Source organism: Magnolia sinica, chromosome 10, assembly GCF_029962835.1.
Source record: "Magnolia sinica isolate HGM2019 chromosome 10, MsV1, whole genome shotgun sequence".
NCBI classification, from domain to species: Eukaryota; Viridiplantae; Streptophyta; class Magnoliopsida; order Magnoliales; family Magnoliaceae; genus Magnolia; species Magnolia sinica.
In genome coordinates this window covers 4,769,561-4,791,573 of record NC_080582.1, presented here as the reverse complement: position 1 = coordinate 4,791,573, position 22,013 = coordinate 4,769,561, and the positions used below count along the sequence as shown (strand labels likewise).

At 41.6% G+C, this 22,013-nt stretch overlaps 1 long non-coding RNA gene across 1 annotated transcript; it reads left to right on the top strand.

The window, feature by feature from the left end:
* The first annotated feature begins 6,629 nt into the window (after nt 1-6,629).
* LOC131257817 (uncharacterized) lies at nt 6,630-7,828 on the top strand. Its single transcript, XR_009177646.1, has 2 exons — nt 6,630-7,318; nt 7,716-7,828. It is a non-coding gene; the product is annotated as an uncharacterized LOC131257817 (long non-coding RNA).
* The last annotated feature ends 14,185 nt before the right edge of the window (nt 7,829-22,013 follow it).

Below are 22,013 nucleotides of genomic sequence, written 5' to 3'. Positions count from 1 at the left end.
TCTTGAGGTGTTATCATGTTTTGCCTCTACACATTAGATGGATGGTGTGGATCTAACCACACATACACCGATGGCCCATCTCGACCTTCCATGCCAAGTGATACCAACACTTGCGAAAAAATCTAAGATTCCTTTATTAAACACTTTTGGATCTGACTAATGTGGCCTATCTGATTGTTAGATTGATCTAAAAATTATGGCCCTTATATATTTTGGCCTTAAGGATCATATGATCCGTACAGATCTATCTTAGCACAATCAGATTCCATCCATTTAATTTATTCCTAAAATATTACTAATTAGACCAAAATCATAAAAACATCACTTTATTAAAATTGACTCTACACACCTATACAATGATGGTGTGGATGATCCACGCCATCCATTGTATAGATCAAGAAGAAATTAACAACATAATAAAAAGTTAAAAAGATCTAACGATTAGAACTTACCTGATCGAGCCTTCTTAGAATTTTCTCTTCCTTTTATTTTAGGCTTCCTATCTCCTTTTTTTTTTTAATGCAGAAACCTTCCGTATCCCTTTTATAAAAAATTCTTATAAGATAGGATGAGCACATCCTCCCTTATCCTGAATTTGAATTTTTTTATGATATTTAATAAAAAAAATTATTATTACCACTTCAAGAATCGATCCCTAAACCTCTCTCTCAACTAAGAATTTCGCTACCAACTCAACTATTGACTTGTTTTTATTTTTTATTTAAAATAAAATCTTTAAATATTTAATTTAGTTTTTTAATAATGTACTAAAATTTAGGGTTGTTACATGCCGATTCTGATTATCGATCGATCCGATTGTTGTGACCGATTTGCCGATTCTGATTATCGATTGATCTAATTGTCGTGACCGATTTGCTGATTCTGATTATCGATCGACCTCGATTATCGTGGTCGATTGTCGATTCTGATTGACGTGACCGATTTACCGACTCTGATTATCTATCAATCCCGATTGTCGTGACCGATTGGTCGATTCTGATATCAATTGATCCGATTGTCGTGACCGATTTGCCGATTCTGATTATCGATCGATCCCAATTGTTGAGGCCGATTTCAATTGTCGAGACCAATTGTCGAGACATATATGGTGTATATGCGATTTGTAGTTGAGGCCCAGTGTGATACATTTAAGGGCTAGGCGACGGAGCCCATTGTGATGTATGAAAGGCCCACCGTGATGTGTATTAAGCTCTTGAGTGAGGCCCATATTGTTGTATATTTGGGCCCTTGTGTGAGGTCATGGGTCCACTATATGTTAGGATCTATGAGGGTCATTCCTCGGGGGGCAATGTTGGTTAAATGTCCACATTATCGAGGTCGATTGTCGATGCCGGTTATTGATACCGATTATGAGTATGTGACAGCATAACATCATGATACATGGTCATACGCATCATCTGCATGTTTGTTATGAGATGTGGTTGATCATTGCATATGTCATTGAGCATGTTGTTATGAGACTCCCTGATAGGCGGAGGTTATCTCACATGAGTGCACAATATGCGCAGGATTGATGCATAACTGGATTGTATGACTCATGCATCTTGCATTATGATTACTGTACGCCCTAGTAACAACAGGGCCGTAGCCTCCACAGGCATATCGTGGATGGTCAGACGGGACATCGGAAATTTGTTCTAGCATACGGGCACCATAGATGTCCCTGGGTGAAAATTCTTAAACCTCCGGGCCAGGAGCACCCTAACATCGAGACCAAGTGGATGCATAAGCGCCCGAGTGTCGAATACCAGGAGGCCGCGTCTCTCACTGTGTCGTGGTCGGTTGGGAGAGGGTGTGGCCTTACCCGCCCGAGGGTAGGGGGCAATACTAGGCTGAGTTTGACCAGCTCGTGAATGGGTCCGCTATCGACGTGCCGGATAGGTATTGACAGACTATTAGCCAGGCGGATAGTGAGGTTTCTTACGCTTACTTGGACTGTGCGGCTGGGAGAGCGGCAGTGCCATTTAGAGTGTACTAAACTCCGGTGATGATTCCAGAGATGAACTGTACTGATATGTGGATTTAGTAAGCAGAAGTTGCATACTCATTCATGCATTTATTCATTCACTATCCACTCGGGTTGGTGGTGCGCAACTATTTGTTACGTGTGCCTTTGCAATGGCTAGGATTTCGGTTGGGGCGCGCGACTAACTTGAGATCAGGAGTTTACCACATTGGGTCTGACTATCTAAATTTAGGTATGAGATTGGTTTGGATAAAAGTCCTTTGTGATATACCCCGTAGCCTGCGATACTACGTACTATCATCCTGACTTCACACTTCAGTATGGTCATTCCATTCGCACTGCATATTGCATTATATCCGTGACATATGAAATTTTGGATTACCATGTTTCTGCATTTATATGGTCTAGGTACGACTAACGCTATTCGTGAACTCATCAGGAATTACATATTGCATCGCATCCTCGACATTTGATATTTGGCTCTTTATGACTCCTCATTTGCAAACTGTCCTATATTGCGTATTCTGATATTGATTGACTCATGGACTTGTCCGTATTTTCGCTTATTTGTTATCATATGATTTATGATCTTGTCAATATTTCTATTTACTCTGATAATTCCTGCTCTTGTCAGTATTTCTGCTTACTCTGATAATTCATAATCTTGTCCGATATTGTACGATTTATGGATTACCAGTATTTCCGGTACTGTATGATGATGACATTGTATTGATTACTTGATACTTATCTTGTGCACACACTTACACCACCCTCTAAGCTTTCTATAAGCTTATGCACGATAGATGCGTGCAGGAGATGTTAAGTTGCAGCTTTGTTGAGCTTGGAGCGTGTAGTGGTCTTCTGAAGCTTGATTTTTGATTTATGTATTTTCTTTTCAGTATTGTACTCAAATGATTATATTAGTGGATATGTGTTGTTGATGTTGCCTTTGTGAATTGGGTGATCTTGTGGTTATGCTTATTACGAGTTAAACGTACAAAATAAAATAAAATCCTCTTTGTAGGATCTCAGGATCAGAATCAGGCGTATGAACGCTAGGAGCCGAGAATGAGGTACTACGGAGACTGTCGGCACTGGATTCGACGATTGAAATTCCTGTGAATCCGATTTTCATGTTTGGGACGTGACAGTTTTGCTTTATTAATATAAAAATGAAATAGATCCAAATCTCAGGTGTACTATAATACATGAAAAAGTGATAATCCATTGTTAAAAACTTCTCATGGGCAATAAATATATGTTGGAAGATGACGAAAGGTCCATAGTCAATTATAGTCTACCCTAATAGTGGAACGATCTAATGTTAATCCCACCGACAATATTATTTGTGCGCTCCACATGATAAATGGCCCGATTTTACACGCAACTGCGATGTTGACACATGGTACGCAGAGCCCCGCGGTCCATATCATGCGGTGTATTTATACTCCCGCAATTACTCAACTGGGCCTTGCCTGTCAAAATCCCCGCTCATGACATGACAGAGATGATAGCTGTCATCTTGTCATGCAACGGACCTCAACGGTCAAGATTATCGGCTCAATATGATTTTAGGATCAACTCACATCCATCCATTTATAGTGGGTTTGCGTACGCAGTGTAGCACACGGCACCAACGAAGGAGCTTTGATGTATGTACCCATTCCACGTCCTTGAGCATCACTTCAATACACAAGTGGCTAAGGTACTGGCACAAGGAGAGATGTGATGAGACGGATGTCACCGTCTCCCTGGGGAGATGAGTACTCCAAAATTTTGAAGCTTTTACCCAATCAGGAATACAAAAGTAAAAATAATTTCTAATAAATTTGAAATAATTTAACCGATGATTTTAAAAAATAATGAAAAGTAAAATTAAAAATTAAAAATTAAAAATTGAAATTATCACTCTTTAAATAAAAACTCATACTTGAAACAGAGTTTTAAACTTAGACTCCAACTCAAACACCTTAAAAACGTGGCTTACCATAAATACTAAATTTAGTATTTAATGACGACCTCTATTGATACTATGACTTTATGTTTTTTTGCCAAAAAAAACATTCAATTTGGCCTAACCACGTTCTTCTCGTGACTTTTCTAGGATCAAGTCATGTTGGACATGACTTCTACAATTAAAATGATAAAAAACTATACTTATATTAAAACTTACTGCTTATAATATAAAAAAATTAAACTAAAAGAGACTTTTAACCATTGCTATGATGAAATTTCACAAATGTGGGCAACCTGGCCTTGTAGGGTTAGTTGGCTTAAGTATGTTGTCCTACTCCAAAAGTATATAAAATGTGTCAAAATTTCATCTCAATTTGCGAGATACAATTGATTTAAGGTTCTGATGGTATGCATCATTTTCACCTTGGATCAAGCCTTCTTTGGTCCATCTTTTCCATAAAAGTGTCTATGAGCTACTCTACGTTAGTACCCATTTCACGTGCTTGAGCATCACTTCAATACACACGGGGACACGTTACTTCTAACCCTTGGAACGGGATGGAAATCATCCTCTTATTATAGGCCCATAAAAACAGCAAAGCTCCAGGGGGCCTATCAGGTTAAATACATGCATGAAATCCACTCTTCCCATCATTTGAGAATACTTATGTTTACTGTACATATAAAAAGATCTCACTGATAAAAATAAAAAATTAAAACACAAATGGGAACAACGAAATTGTGACTAAAACCTCTAACTTCCTGTGGCGTGGCCCACTTGTGTTTTGGATGAGGTTGATTTTGCATCTCTCTTCATCCTTGTGAGCAAACAAAAGACCCACACCGTGGTAACCCCACACAAAAACCTATAGTCGGCATTCCATTCTTTTCGTTCCCATTGGTATGGCCCATATGCCTAACGCTTCTAACTGACTTTCATTCCCAGGGCGTAGCATTGAGGAGCATGTCACGCAATCAACCTGGTGGGCCACGCATAAGAAGAAATTGAAAAGTAATTACCATCCACACCTAGCAGATGGGCTACGCTGATTAATGAGACCAGGCAGCTCTTTTTGTCATTTATGAGTGTGATCATAGGGTTGGTTTATACCTAAGGTAATCCTAGGCGTGGGATGATTTAGTAGGGACATGGATTGCCTGGAGTGACCAGGTTCCGTAGGGCCTATAGTGATGCATGCACTTTATCCACACCATCCATCCATTTTTCCAGTTCATTTTAGGGCATGAACCGAAAAATGAAACAAATGCAAAGCTCAAGTGAACCACACCACCGGAAACAGTAGGAATCAATGCCTACCGTTGGAAACTTCTTGAGCAACAGAAGTTTTCGACCAAGCTGATATTTGTGTTTTCTCTTCATCCATGTTTGTGTGACCTGGTTAGATGTCAAATAATCATGATGGTGGGCCCAGGAAGTTTTCATCGCAGGTTTCATTATCCCCACCGTTTCGGTGGGTGTCATCCACTTAAGCTTTGAATCTACCTCGTTTTTGGATTCTTAAATTGAGCCGGAAAAATATAATGCATTGATGGTGAGAATAAAACATATACGTCATAGTGGGCCCCACGTAGCCACGTAGCTTGGATAGATGGGTGTGGCACCTAAACCATAGGTTGGAAATAGTCCATATATTAATTTCCGGACGCGGATTTCCTGCGAAAGCCTTTGGCAGGAAGATCCTGCGCATGGATGCAGGGTGGGGCCACCACCATTGTTTTCGGGAAGTATACTCCGTTCATCCGTTTTGCAAGATAATTTTAGGACAAACTACAAAAAACGAAGTGGATCCAACACTCAAGTGGGCCACACGAGAGGAAAAAGTAGGGATTCAGTTAGAACCGTTGAAAATTCTTATGACCATAAAATCTTTGTTTCAGGCTAAATTTTTCGTATTTTCACTTCATCCTTGTGCTAATAACCTTATAAACGGTTTGGATGGCATATAAACATCAAGGTGGAGCCCAGAAAGGTTTCAACGGTAGGTATTTCTTTCCCCATTTTTCCCTCTCGTGTGGCCCACTTTAGTTTTGGATCCACTTCGTTTTTTGTCGATTTTCCTAAAATGAGTTCACCAAACGGATGAACGGAGTAAATTTCTCAAAAACATGGTGGTGGGCCCCACAGCATTCTTGCGCAGGAACTTCCTGCGAAAGGCTTACGCAGGAAATCCGCGTCCTTAATTTCCAACCCCGTTGGCCCGATGTAACGTGCTCCCTCTGACGTATGCAGGAGCACATGCATTTGTTGACTTTAATATGCCTCTAGGCTTAGCAATTGCTGACAATTCTCCTTTCAGGGAATTAGGAAGGAGGGACTACAACGTCCCAAGGTGCCTATATAAACATCTCTTCCGTAGCAACAGTATTGTACAAGGTAGAGATGGCTAGGGTGGTCGTGGATACTTTGGGCGGTGGTAATCTTGACGGTGTGTTTCAAATTCCCATGGGCTTGTTCTTGCTTTGCATGATGGTCATGTCACTCTCCATCATATCCATGATCATCTTTGCATGTAGCGACGGTGGTGACGATGAGGGTGGCGGAAGAGGTTTTCACGGTAGTGGTGGTGGTGGAGGTGGAGGGGGCGGTGGTTGTGGTTATGGTGGAGGGGGCAGTGGTTGTGGTTGTGGTGGAGGGGGCGGTGGTTGTGGTGGAGGGGGCGGTGGTGGAGGTGGAGGTGGTTGTGGTGGTGGCGGTGGTGGAGGTGGAGGTGGTTGTGGTGGTGGCGGTGGTGGCGGTGGTGGCTGCTAAAGATATATAGTTCACGTCAATTACTTTAGGTGAAACAATATTACATAAAGACAGCTTAATATTAAGCATGCAGCCTTATCTTTGCTGCCAAATTCTCATGCAGGACATCCGAGCCATCCAAACGCTGGGCCCCACAATGAATGCCAAATGTCCTGAAGTCTTGTCGATTTGCTCATTAAGGAGGGTCCCACTCGGACGTGGAGTCAGACCATTCGCCGTTTCCTTGATTTTAAGGATCTGAATAGTGATCTTAATGGTGGGGCCTATTTCTACTTTACATGGATCGCATGTTCCAGAAGAATGGGTTGTAAATGATAAATTACTCGGTACATTTATATGCAATCTTTGTGTTGTAAGGAGAAATGGTTAATGCACTCTATTCTCTATTATCTTATGTCGTTGTTGCATTTGAATTTTGAACCGATAAGAAAAGATTATATTCTTGGCATTTTGCTCTACAGTGGTTGTCTTGGTGTTTAATTCCAGTACATATATTTTACGTGTACTCATTTATGAGGGCCTACCTCAAGTTGGTTATTGAAGGTCCAGATATCTTGGTAAAGTAGGGTATATAATACACAAGTACTTAGGGCCCGTTTGGCCGGGTGGATTGGAAGGGATTGAATGGTACTAGGGTGGATGGCATGGATTTCTAGGTAATGATGGTGTTGTCAGTGGATTGTGTTGAGATCCATGGGATTGCTCTATCCCTGGATTTAGCATGCTCGGCCAATCCCGGGATTAAACCTTCCCATCCCTTTCAATCCCTTGAACCAAATACGTCCTAGGTAAATTTGAACGGATTAGGGTGGATTGGATGGGATTTAAAGGTAATGATGGTGTTGTCAGTGGATTGTCTTAAGATCCATGGGATTGGGATAGGATCACCGACTCTGTTTGGCACGCCCAGCCAATCCCGAGATTTAACTTCCAATCCCTTCCAATACCATCTAGCCCTTCCAATCCGACCGGCAAACGGGCCCTTAGGGCCTGTTTGGCCAGCAGCATTAGGTGGGATTAAGGTGGATGAAATTGTAAAAGTTATAATAAATGCATGTGTAAGGTATTGTCCTTACATTGTGTATATCTCATGTTTTCTAATATTATGTTTGAAATGTATGCATTAAAAAATAAATCTCAAGATTTACTTTCAAATTACATTTGGATTGAACATGGATGAAGCAAAAATCCATCTTCCATGGGATTAGTAATCTCATCTCACACTTTCCAACACAAAGCTCATTTTCCAAAGCCTACAAAGTTAATTTTAATCCCATCTCACGCTCTTTCCAAATATGCCATTAGAGATTAGCATAAAGGGGAATCAATAGGCCGGGTTTAGGATGGGCAAAGCTCAGTCCAAGCCGCATGTATTGTTCAACCTTAGCCCAAATCTAGCTAGGTCCTGTGACAGGCCAAAACAGTCTAGCGCAAGCCCAGCTCAAAATGTTTATAGAATGTCAGCCTAAGCCTAAAAGAAGTTTTGCAAAATAAAGGAATGTTTGGGGAGCCCTACAATTACTTCCAACATGCGTTTCATTTATAAGAGAGACCAAGAGGATGTTGTTGCTACAATGGTGGAAACTGCGGTTGGCCAAAGGGCTTGGTCAGTTGAAGCAAACAAAGAGATGGGATATGATTAGAAATCAACCGTACCCATTAGGTGTATCACCTCATGTTAGGCCCAAGAACCAAAAATCAACCCCGTATGTGTTTCAAGTGGATGACAAGATTAGAAACAGTGTATAGTCCAACACTCACCATCTAAACTATTTCCCTTCCAGTGGCTCACCTAAATAATGGATGGGCCTGGTATTTGAGTCCCGGGTGTAAGTTTTCACATGGTATCTAATGGTATGAGTGGATTTTATATAACTATCATGGTATGCCCTATGAATATCAATGGTGGACATCTGTCTCCCAGTCATTTTCCTTTGTGTGGCCCACCTGAATCACGGGTTAGCCTCATTTTTAAATAATGGGCATAACATAGCATAAGCATCTAATAATCAGAGAGGATTATGCCTACCTCATTACAGTGGGCTCTATTAAAAAAGTAAGAGTGGGCATCCATCTCCAAAAAGAAAATTATAAGAAGGAACACCCTTAATTTTTTTATGGGACAAACCATGATGTGTATGGGAGATACACTCCCTCCATTAGATGTGTAATCCCATGTTAGGCTAAGGATGAAAAATTATGCTGACCCGTTATTCAAGTGAGCCCTGCCAAAGGAAACAATTGTGAGAGAGATGTCCACCCTTAACTCTTACCGGGATCACAATGATGATGATGATTATATATATATATATATATATATATATATATATATATATATATATATATATATATATGATCGCCTGTGCACACGTTCGCACCTCATCCATGACTGTTAGATTAAGGAATGGTGGAGAGATTTTGGCAAAATTCTCTTTGGAGCCATTCTTTTTTCTTTTTCTTTTTTTTTTTAAATGCTACAGATAGTTCGAGAGAGGGGCCGTGACGTGGATAGCCTGGGCCAAATTCAGATCGTGTGGTGTGAGAAGAGGTTGGTCAGGTGGGTGTGGCATTCCCAAGTCCCTCCTAAGTTATTAATTTTCGTGTGGAGACTCCTCGCAGGTGCGATTCCAATTGATGGTAGGGTACAGAGGAAGGGAGTCTCGTTGACCTCTTGTTGCGATTGTTGCCCCCTGACCTTGTAAACAGGTTGGATCACTTGTTTGTCTCGGGCCATCTAGCCACGGTTGTGTGGCGTCACTTTAGCAGCATTTTCGGCATCAGCCTGGCCGACCACATCTCTCCTTAAGACAGGCTGACTCAATGGTGGGAGGCGGCATCCCATGGTGCAGCTTTATTCCAAGCATGTGCGTTAACCCCTATCTTCCTGTGTTGGGAAATTTGGAAGGTGCGAAATTCCTCTAGATTTGAGGATAAAAAGTTGTGTATAGGGGCAGTTATCACGTGCACAAACTGGTGGCTGGGGAGGGTTTTCAAAGGAGGTCTTCCTTCCTCTTGGATGGCTCGTCTCCAGCTCAGGAACCTGCACATCCCTGTGGCCCCTCCGCCAGCCAAGAGAGTTGTATTAGTGAAATGGGGCAGACTAGAAAGTGGCTGGGTCAAGCTGAATGTGGATGGCTCAGCTTTGCTAAATCCTGGGGTGTCTGGAGGTGGCGACATCTGCAGGAGGGATGATGGCAATCTGATTTTCGCTTTCTCGAATGGATACGGGATAGGCACCAATAATAATGCGGAAATCTCGGCGGCATATGAGGGCCTATCCATCTGTGTTCAAATGGGGCTATGGAAGGTGATAGTAGAATCAAATTCCAAGTTGGTGGTGGACACGCTCAACCGAGTCTCTCAGGTGGGCTAAAAATGGGTGCAATGGCTGGCCCGTATCTCTAGCCTCAATAGTAGGGGGTCTTTTCACTTCACCCATATCTTGAGAGAGGGGAACGGTCTGGCTGATGGACTGGCTCGTCTAGGTAGCAATACTCAAGGGAATAAGCTCTTCCACACGTTGCGGGATCTCCCTCAAGATATCCGGGGGATGGTGGTGTTAGATAAAGTCGGGTTGGGTGCCGTTAGGGTGATGGATCATGTATAGTTTTTCCTTTACAATAGGTTGCCCCGAGTCTTTTTTGTGTTCTTGGGGTCACCCGAAATACAGTCCCTGTAATCTTTCAGTCATGAATGAATCTCAGGGTACAGTTTTTTGACAAAAAAGAAAGAAAAAAAAAAAGGTAGGCCTAGCCATGTAAATGGTCTTATTTTTATTTAACTCAACTCAAAATCTAAATATAAAGGCGTAGTTGGTACCAATCTGTAAGTGGATAAGGTGGAAGCCAGAATTATCGGGTGGAGATCAAGACATCTGTTGCAGGCCAGGCAATCTACTCTAATCAGACATGTGTTGTGCAGTATCCCTCTCCACGTCATGGCAGCTTTGGAGGTCTCATCCCAGATCCTCGCCAAAATAGAAAAAAGCTTTTGGGGATGGTCGGAAGGGAAACACAAGATGCATTGGATTTCTTGGAAGAAGATTTTAAGACCAATTGAGGAGGGTGGTCTAGGGATTAGAAAACTCAAGGAGGTGGTGAAATCTACTAGACTTAAAATGGCATGGGATGTGAAGTTCAGTGAAGCTAATGGGCTTTGGGTTCTCATGAAATCCAAATGCCAAGCGGAGAACGAACGATGCACATTGGAGTTTTGAAGGGATTTCTCGAAGGCAACTTTGAGAACAAAAATTCTCTTCATCTCTCAAACCCATGCGATGGTATCTATAGACAAAATCCAGAGGGTCCAGAAGCTTATAGGAAGATAATGGTTAGGTCTTGGCCCCTTTGCCGAGGATGATCGATGGTGCCTAATGTTCTGCTGGACCTAAAGATCCATAATTCCTTAGGCCGTAATGGGCCTCTCCCCGTCGTCGGTGTTCTCTTTCTTCTTGCAATCGAATGTCGACCTCATTTGCCGGGCGGGTTTGCAACTTCCAAGGTCAACGATCGTTGTATCTGGCCCCTAGATCCCTCGGGAACTTCTCTATCAAATCATCCTGGGAGTTAAGTAGGCGCCTGAGATCGGGTGACAAGGGCTGGGAATTTTCGAGCGGGTAGAGGAAATGGCCCTGAAAGATCTCCATTTTCATTTGGAAATTGCTTCAAGGGGCAGTGCTGGTGGACGCTCGCATTCAAGATAAAGGAATTCCTCTTGTTTTGAGGTGCATTTGCTACAAGGAGAGCTCTCAGCTCAGGCCTAGCGTTGAATCGATTGAGCACCTTTTCATTCATTCCCCTTTCTCTTCTAGTGGAACACCCACTTTGGTATCTTCTTTGGGATCAACACTCTTCCCAAACAGTCGATTATCACCAGATTTAGACAATGGTGGTCTTCGAACCCTGCAGGAGATCGCTCAGCCCAGTCGTGTAAATTCACGACCTACTGCATCACGTGGGAAACTTGGCTAGCGAGAAACAAGACCAGATATGATTATAGGCCTGTGAAAGCTGCAGTGACCATTGCCATGATAAATTGGTGCATAATGGCTGATACCGTGACATGACACAGGTTTAAAATGGGGCGGTCTAGGTTGGGATTGCTCAGAGAATATGCTTTTTGAGTGATTACCCATTTGCAGCGGGTTGTCCAATTTGGATGGATAAAACTCAATATTGATGGCTTCGCCAGAGGCAACCCAGGCTTGTTAGGTAGCGGAGGTGTCGCAAGTGATAACAAAGGCAAGTTCATCTTCGCTTTGGGTCGTGTTATGGGTTGGGAACCAACAACGCAATAGAATTGAGAGCAGTGCATGACGGGTTGTTGCTGTCCCTGAACAGAGGCTTCTCCAACATCGAGATCGAATCAGATTCGAGAGTTACGGTCGACTTGCTATCTGGAAAATTGACGTTTGTGTGGCAATTTTCCTACTGGGTCCTCAGGATTAAAGCCCTCATGAGGAGGGGCAATATTTCGATCAGTCTCATATGCCATGAGGGCAATGGCCCAGTCAACGGCTTAGCCTGTCTTGCCAGCGAGCGTCAATTGTCTTTTGTCTGCCGCCATGCGTGTGATCTCCCGATCCACATAAGGGGTCTAATCTTTCTCGAGAAAGTGGGCCTCGGGTTGATCTGATTAGCACACGCAGCTCCTTAATGGGATCACCCCTTTCTTTTTTCCTTTTCCCTTTTTCCTGTATAGCTTATGATAGGCAAGCCTTCTGTTGTTGATTGACGCCCCGCCCAAATTAAATCAGGTTGTAAATTTCTCTTTGATTCAATGAAGAAGCTAGGGATATAATGCCTACCATTGAAAACTTCTTATGGAGACAGACGGAAGTTTTGGATTAAGCTATATTTATGTTTTCCCTTCATCCAATTCTGTGGGACTTTATGAACATGTTCAATGGCAAATAAACATCACTGAGCCATTATTTCTACTATTTGATCTTTGGATTTATCTCATTTTTAGGTTCGTGACATAAAAACGAGTTGGCAAAACAGATGAACCCATGTATAAAACATAAACATCATGGTTGGCCCCACAGCTTGGACAGGTGGGTGTCCTAGGTCGTAATACATAGATTAATTATTGTCCAGCTGGTTGAACGTGACTAGCTCCCTCTAATATGCGGTGGTTACACGCCTGTTGACTAATCATTATTGGCATTATATGCCTGTTGACTCAACAAATCAATACTGTGGGGCCCACCGTGATGTAAGTATTTTATCCACGCCATTAATCTTTTTTCTCAGATCATTATAAGGTATCATGCAAAACATTAGGCAGGAACAAGGCTTGAGTGGACCACAAATTCGGTATTGCACTTCCACCATTAAAAACTTCTTGGGAGGTGGAGAAGTTTCGGATTAAGCTGATATTTGTTTTTTCGCTTCATCCACGTCTACATTACCTTATAAATAGGTTAGATGGTAAAAAAACATCACGGTGGCCCTTAGAAAGGTTTCAACGGTGGTGTCATTATCACTGCAGCTTCCTTCGATGTGGTCCAAGAGAGCTGTGTATCTGCTTCAATTTTTGGTTCATACCTTAGAATGATAGGGGAGAGAGAGAGAGAGAGAGAGAGAGAATAGAAATTGGATTCTTGCAAAAGGTTCATGCACTCCACAACGGAAAGGGATTGGCAATTCCCCCTGACACCAGCTAATGGTAGGTGGTCAGTGCTATTTGGGCCCCACCATGATGTATTTGTTTCATCCATGCCTTCCAACTATTTTTATAGGTCATTTACTATATCAGTTCAAAAAAAAGGTGTATCCAAATCTCAAGCGGACCACATTACAGGAAACAGTGTTGAACGAGGGTCGACCATTAAAATGATTCTAGGGCCCATAACAGTTTTGGATCAAGCTGATCTTTTTTTTTTCTCCTCATTTGGGCCTGTATGACCTAATCAACATATTGGATGTCAAATAAACAGTATAGTCGACCTTATAAGGATTTTAATAGTGGATATCTAATCGTTATTGTTTTCTTGTAGTGTGGTCCACCTGAGATTTATATTCCACTCATTTTTGGGATCAACCCATAAAATGATATTTAAAAATGGATGAACGGAATGGATGAAACACATATATTATCGTGGGGCCCACAGATTACTGACCACTAGCCATCGGGCCGGTGGCAAGGGAGTAGCCGATCCGTTTCCATGACCGTTCCACAAAGCAATTGCCGACATTTCTCCTTTCCAGGGAAATAGGAAGGAGAGACTACAGTGTCCCAAGGTGCCTATATAAATCTCTTCCGTAGCAACAGTATTGTACAAGCTAGAGATGGCTAGGGTGGTCGTGGATACTTTGGGCGGTGGTGATCTTGATGGTGTGTTTCAAATTCCCATGGGCTTGTTCTTGCTTTGCATGATGGTCATGTCACTCTCCATCATATCCATGATCATCTTTGCATGTAGCGACGGTGGTGACGATGAGGGTGGCGGAAGAGGTTTTCACGGTAGTGGTGGTGGTGGAGGTGGAGGGGGCGGTGGTTGTGGCTTGGTGGAGGCAGCTGGTGGGCCCTACGATGTGGGCCGCACCATTTTTGAAAAAAAAAAAAAAAAAAAAAAAGAGACCATATGACATTTGGGAAAGGATCACCCATAGACAGTTTAATACTAAGCATGCAGCCCTCTCTTTCCCCCACCAAATTGTCACTCATGTAGGACATCTGAGCCATCTAAATGTTGGGCCCCACTAGGAAGGCCAAATGCTCGGGACTTACGCTCATTTACTCACTAAGGGGGGGAGTGGAATCAGACCATTGCCCTTCCCTTGATTTTAAGGGTGTGCATAGTGATCCTAGAGGTGGGCCCCATTTCCAGTTTACATGGATCACATGTTCCAGGAGAATGATAAGCTGGTAGGAAAGATGGGCTGCATACTAAGTTAGCATACACTCGGTTGTACCTTTATATCTAATCTTTGTGTTGCAAGGGGAATATATATATATATAGTTTATAGCACTATTCTATATTCTTGTGTGTCATTGTAGCATTTGAACTTTAAACTAATAAGAAAACATGGTATTCATGGTATTTCCCTTCAGAGTGTACATCTTATTGTTTAATATCAGTAAATATATATATTTCACGTGGTCGCTCATTTATGCGTGCCTGCCTCAAGTTGCTTGTTGAAGGTCTGATAGGTTGGTGAAGTAGAGTGGATAATATACAAGCACTTAGAGATTATGTACATTACATACAAGTAAATTCAAAGTAAATTGCCATGAAATTTTCATTAATCACGAGGATGTACAGCTTTTCGGGTGGGACCCAACAAAAAGGATATGGGACCCACCTATCATATAGCCACAAGCTCTACAAAAGGAACCACTAGAAATCACAAGGAAGAAAAAAAAAAAAAACACCTCCGCCCAACCGAGGTCACCACTACCACTATACACGCAACGGCAAGCCCTGCTCAAGCACACCTAATGGCCCCTATGCCAGCCCTGTCCATAGCAAGTAGAGGGGATAATATACAAGCACTTAGAGATTATGTACATTACATACAAGTAAATTCAAAGTAAATAGTGCAGAATAGCAATTACAGTTGCACCCATGAGCTCACCACGACCATGTAGATCTACTGTTATTTCATTTATGAGCGCACAAATTTCTATTAAATGAATGGACTAAGCCCCCCCCCCATGGCTGGTTGAAGATGAACGTTGATGGCTCCTCGAGGGCCAACTCGGGAAATGGACAATATGGATAAGATGTATTACAACATGTTGGGCCCTACAGAAATTTATCAAGACTAAGTGTCAGATTTTCTATTATCGTATTTGTTTCATACCTTCTTTATAGAGATATTGTACAAATATATAGGGAAATTAGCAACCCTATTCTTGGCTATACATAGATATTGTACAATCACGAATATAATCTTTCTGATGTTTTCTTAATTGACAACTCATTGATTGATTTGACAACTCACGCCAATACTTTTCAAGTGAAAGCATCCAAATCTTCAATGCGCAACTTGTTTAGTGAATTGTAAAAATCCTTGCTTGATACAACCTTCGTAAGAATATCTGTCAGTTGGTCTTCAGACTTCACGAATAAAAACGAATTATTTTAGCTTCGAGATTTTCTTTGATAAAGTGTCTGTCAACCTTCACGTGTTTGGTACGATCATAATGGATCAGATTGTGAGCAATGGCGATAGCTGCCTTGTTATCACAAAAGAGGTCCATCTCAGATGTAAGAGCAAACTCAATTTCAGTTAGAAGTCTTTTGAGCCACAGGAGTTCATAAAGTCCTTTAGTCATTTCACGGAACTCTGCTTCAGTACTTGATAATGTCACCACATTTTTCTTTTTACTTCTCCATGTAACAAGATTCCCTCCAACAAACATGAAGTAGCATAAGGTGGATCTTCTACCTGTAGTATTCCCTGCCCAATCTGTATTTGTATAACTATTAATTCTGATATAGTTATTTTTCGAAAACATAAGCCCTTTTCCCAGAGAAGATTTCAAGTATCGTAAAATCCGAATCACTGCCTCCATACGATCCTTACTAGGTTGATACATGAATTGATTTACTACACTCACTACGTAGGCAATATCTGGACGGGTATGGGAGAGGTAAATAAGTTTACTAACTAATCTCTAATACTTTCCTTTGTCCATTGGCATTTGGCTTGGATATTTTTCGAGCTTATGGTTCTGAATGATTGGAGTGTCTGCTGGCTTACAATCCAACATTCCAACCTCAAATAGTAAATCTAATATATATTTTCGCTGAGAAAGAAATATACCTCGCCTTGATCTAGCATCCTCTATTCCCAAGAAATATTTAAGCCCTCCTAGATTTTTCATCTCGAACTCGGCCGCCAAATATTTTTGAAGCTTAGCGATTTCCTCTTTATCATCCCTGTGATGATCATATCATCGACATATACAATTAAAGTTGTTACCTTACTCCGTTGGTGCTTCAGAAATAATGTATGATCACAATGTATGATCTGAATTACTTTGGTGAAAGCCATATTTCTTCATTGCCAGATTGAACCTCCTAAACCATGCTCGAGGAGATTGTTTTAATCCATACAGTGCTCGCTATAATTTGCACACAATTTCATCGATGCTGTGTAGCTTGGAGGAGTATCCATGTAGACTTCCTCTTCAAAATCACCATGGAGAAATGCATTCTTTACATCAAACTGGTGCAATGGCCAGTCTAAGTTGGCTGCAAGAGATAATAGGACCCTGACTATATTTAACTTGACTACTAGCGAAAAAGTTTCTTAATAATCTACGTCACATGTCTGAGTGTATCCCTTTGCAATTAGCCTTGCCTTGTATCGTTCTATAGATCCATCTACCTTGTGTTTAACAGAGAAGACCCATTTGCACCAATTTTTTTTTCCTTTGGGCAATGGAACCAAGGTTCATATTTGATTCTTTAGTAGTGCTCCCATTTCTTCCTCTATTATCTGCGTCCACTTGAGATTAGCTGAAACTTCTTAAACTGTAGTGGGAAATGATATGCGGACAGCTTGTGTGAGAATATCTTGAGAGGTTCAGGTAGCTTTTCGGTAGAAACATAGTTGGCAATTGGATTCCTCGACCTTCTTTCCTCAATATTTGGAAAGTATCTGTTTGGTGGCTTGTCATATTTCTTCCTCTATTACTTGTGTCCACTTGGGATCAACTAACGCTTCTTGAACTATAGTGGGATTGCTTACCTCAGGAAGATTCTCAGGAGATGGGTTTGCAGACACTGAAAGATGAGGGGATTCGGGTTCTTCTCCTGATGATGTGAGCTCAGTTGCCGAAGGCCCTCTAGATTCAGAGGATATGTCAAGCCCTGAAGATGTATTTGTTGATTCCTCGTCAATTATTGGTGTGTCATTCCGATCTTCAAGCTAGTCAGCCAATTCAACTCTTCATCTAGTGTCTCCCCCTGAAGAAAAAAAGTGGATGCCGAAGAAGGATAGAACGATTCAGATTGCAGAAAGGTGACATCCATAGTCATATAGGTATGCTTGGTAGCAGGATCATAGCAGCAGTAGCCTTTTTGATGCGTAGCATAGCCCAAGAAGAGGCACCGAAGGGCACATGGGTCAAGTTTGGTGCATTGGTTCTTAGGGAGGTGAACATATGCCACACACCTAAATATGTGAGGAGGTAGTGTTAGGGCCGTAGTAGAGAGACCAAGGCTGACAAAGACTATAATGGGTCTTAAAATTTAATATTTTGGAAGGAAGGCGATTGATTAAATGTACGGCAGTGGTAATCGCATCGGGTCAATGTCGTGTGGGAACATGAGCGCCTAGAAGGAGAGCCCCGGCAGTCTTAAGAATATGCCGATTCTTCCGTTCAGCGACTCCATTTTGCTGAGGAGTTTGAGGACATGAGGTCTCATGAATAAGACCATGTTGTTGAAAATAGGAATGAAAGTAGTGATTAATATATTCACCACCATTGCCAGAGCGGAGAATCCGAATATGAGTGGAAAATTAGGTCTGAACCATAACATGAAATGACTGAAAAATATAAAACACTTCATCCTTATGTTTCATCAAATATAGCCAGGTCATCCGGGTGTAATCATCAATAAATATCACAAACCACCATACACCATATATAGTAGATAAAGGAGAGGGTCCCCATACATCAGAATGGATTAAAGCAAAAGGTGTATCACTTTCATTCATACTTAATGGATAAATAGCACGATGACTTTTGGCTAAAATACAAATATCACAGTGAAATTCAGAAGTCTCCACATTAGAGAATAAATCAGGAAATAAATGTCGTAAATACCCAAATGACGGATGTCCCAAACGACGATGCCACAGCCAAATCTGTCGAGCCTTAGAACCAAGTGTAGAAGACATGTGATGCGCACGACCCAAACTGAAATCTTCCATGTAGTATAATCCCCCCTCTTAGTACCACGCCCAATTATCTCCTTGGTGAGAATATCCTGAATAAGACAAAAATTGAAAAACATTAGCACCACACAATTTAGATCTGTAGTAACTTGGCTAACAGATAATAGTTTGTGAGATAAAGAGGGAACAAGCAGAGTGTTGGGTAAATGAAGAGAGGGTGATAGGGTTACAGATCCGGCTCCTATGACAGGTGAGGTCACTCCATTAACATTCGCAATATTGGTGCGCCTTAGAGGTGAGTGATGAAAGAAATCTGTGGGATCAAACGTCATATGATCCATGACCTCAAAGTCGAGGAGTTAATCAATACTGTCCACATCATGATGACAACTAAGTAAGGAATGACAGATGTTACCTAAATCCGCAGGAGAGAAGTCCGATTTAGGTGAGGCAGTGGGCGGGATGAGAGAGGGATAAGGTCCGACTGTTGTGGTCGTGCTTTCAGCCGTACCGTCTCATTTTTTTCTGGCTTGAAGCTCATGCTACCAATCAAGGTACCCATGCAATTGGAAGCAATTTTCACATGTTGCTTCATATTACCACAATGAGAGCATTTGAGACCATCGGATGAGGTACGGGCTTTAGAGGAAGATTTCTCAGTATGCTGAGAAGCTGATCCAGATAGTCCAAGCATTAGGCCTTTTAAAGTAAACATCGCCCCTGGAGGTGGTTCGTGGTCGCCAGCGTTCATCACCACCTGGCGAAGGGTCTCCCTGTGGACATGGGCATATATGCTTACTCCACGGTGGGAAACGGGTACATCTGCAACACGTCGCTGCGAATATTGTCCAACCTGTCATCAAGACCATCCAAGAATACATAGACCCGATCTTCTTGGAGAAGATTATTATAACATTGAATATCGGCAGGGCACTCCATCAGATTAGGACGTCGAAAATCAATCTCACGCCAGAGGCCTTGCAAATCGGTGTAGTATTTTTCTAGGGAGCCACCCGCTTGGCGAAGACATGAGACGCGGCGTTGGAGATCATAGACTTGAGAGGTATCACCATAATCAAAATAGGTGGTAGCAACTAAATCCCAAACCATTTTAGCCGTAGGAAATTGAATGAAATTTCCAATTAACGCCGGATCCATGGAGTTAATCAGCCATCCTTTGACAATGACATTGTCAGTATCCTATTTGCGAAAGGACAGATTGGTCGGAGATAGCGGAGGTAACTTGCTATTGATGTAGCCCAACTTGTCTTTGCCGGAGATGTACATCTCGACAACTTGGGACCATAAAGTATAATTGAAACTATCCAACTTGATGCTGATCGGGACAGCCGTAGGTTTAGAAAGCACGGTTAGGGCCTGAGCTTTGGACAGAGATTTGACCATTTTTGTGGTGAATATTTTAGAGAGGAGTGTATTATGGTTGATGGAGGAGTCATTGGACTTCGTCTGGATTTTACTGTCTCCCATATGTGAAGGTAGTGGCGGAAGAAGGCTATGAACAAGGGTTAGATATAAACCAAGAGCCAGAAATCGACTACCTTTGATATCATGTCAGATTTTCTATTATTATATTTCTTTCATACTTTCTTTACAAAGATATTGTACAAATATATAGGGAGATTAGCAACACTATTCTTGGCTATACATAGATATTGTACAATCACGAATATAATCTTTTTGATTTTCTCTTAATTGACAACTCATTGATTGATTTGACATGTAGATATCAATTCCCTTGTTGATAGAATCACCCTTTCTTTCTACTTGTTGGTAATACAAGTACTCTATCAAAGTAGAAAGAATAGGTGCTTCTATCTATAAAAGTGGGTGTAGATGTCAACGAACCTTATTGATTCTTTTTTTTTCTTTTTTTCATTCTTGTTGACTCTCCTCGCCAATCCATTGAAAAGAGATGAAGATACAACCTAGCCGGGAGATTCTTTCTTCCGTTTGGTCATACAATTGTGCAACTTTCTAGTATTGTATTACCAAACATGGGTGTTTAGTCATTAAGTATCATTAAGACTGGAGTGTAGATATCAATACCCTTTTTGATGGAAGCATCCTTTCTTCCTACTGTTTGACAAGACAGTTGTGTAACTTCCTAGTATTGTATTACCAGAAGTACAAAGATGGTGCTTCTATCATTAAGAGTGGGGTGTAGATGCCAAACACAAGTAACTCCAGCTCGATTAAAAACGAGTCGAGTTCGAAACAAAGCTTGAACCCGACTTAAACTCAACTCAACTTGGCTCGACTCGTTTTATATATATATATATATATATATATATATATATATATATATATATATATATATATATATATTACAACACACAAAAGACTTTAGCACTAAAGCCCAAGACCCCTAATCACATTCCCCTTTTGAAAACATGCCGCCCGACCCCAGCATTCAAAACCCTAATCACCTCTCTCTCTCTCTCTCTCTCTCTCTCTCTCTCTCTCTCTCTCTCTCTCTCTCATCCCTCTCGGCTCTCCACCTCTCTAACATGTGAGCCTCCATTTGTTAGATTTGAAAACGTAACACATGCAAAGACTGCTGCCACTCCATATGTTAGAAATTTCAACAAAGCAACCTGTTTAATGTCCACACACCCATCTACTCCCAAAATCGAAAAAAGGTGGAAGTGTTTCTGTCAAATATTTACAGAAATGGGTACATCCAATCCAAAAATGGGAGGTTTAAAATGTACCAGACCTATAAATACAACTATACAGCGTTTGCACCGTTCGGACACCAGCTAACTCGGCTCGTCTAGTAAGTGTTCTCTCTCTCTCTCTCTCTCTCTCTCTCTCTCTCTCTCTCTCTCTCTCGTGCTTGAACGGGTCCAATTGCTGACCGAGCCAAGCTAGAGTTGGAGATGTTAGCTCGGTCACCGAGCCGAGCCGAGTTCAAGCTGGGTGTGCCTGGTGACCGAGACGAGCCGAGATAAAATTGTGCAACTTTATTGTTTTGTACTACTGAAAGTTGAAAGAATGGGTGCTTCTATCAATAAGAATGGGTGTGGATATCAATTCCCTTATTGATAGAAGCACCCTTTCTTTCTACTTTTTTTTTCTAACATAATGGTACAACTTTGTACCGTTTTGTTACCAAAGAGTAGAAAGAAGAGGTGAGTCACTAGTAAGGAAGGGTGTAGATATCAATTCCATTGAGAAAATACACAAGGTGGGTGGTAAGATTAGTACATGAAAAGGGGTTGCGGTGGAAAGAGAGGTAGTGGCCATGCTGTTGAAGTAGAGATTTGTAGTGGAAATTTCAAAAGATGGGCTCTGTTTTTCAATTTTTGGGATGAGAGGACTAGGAAAAAAGAGGATAAGATGAGAGACGGAATCTGAGTGGCGAGGAGAGTCAACAAGAATGGGATGATATTCAACAAGAACATTCATGCTATTCAACAGG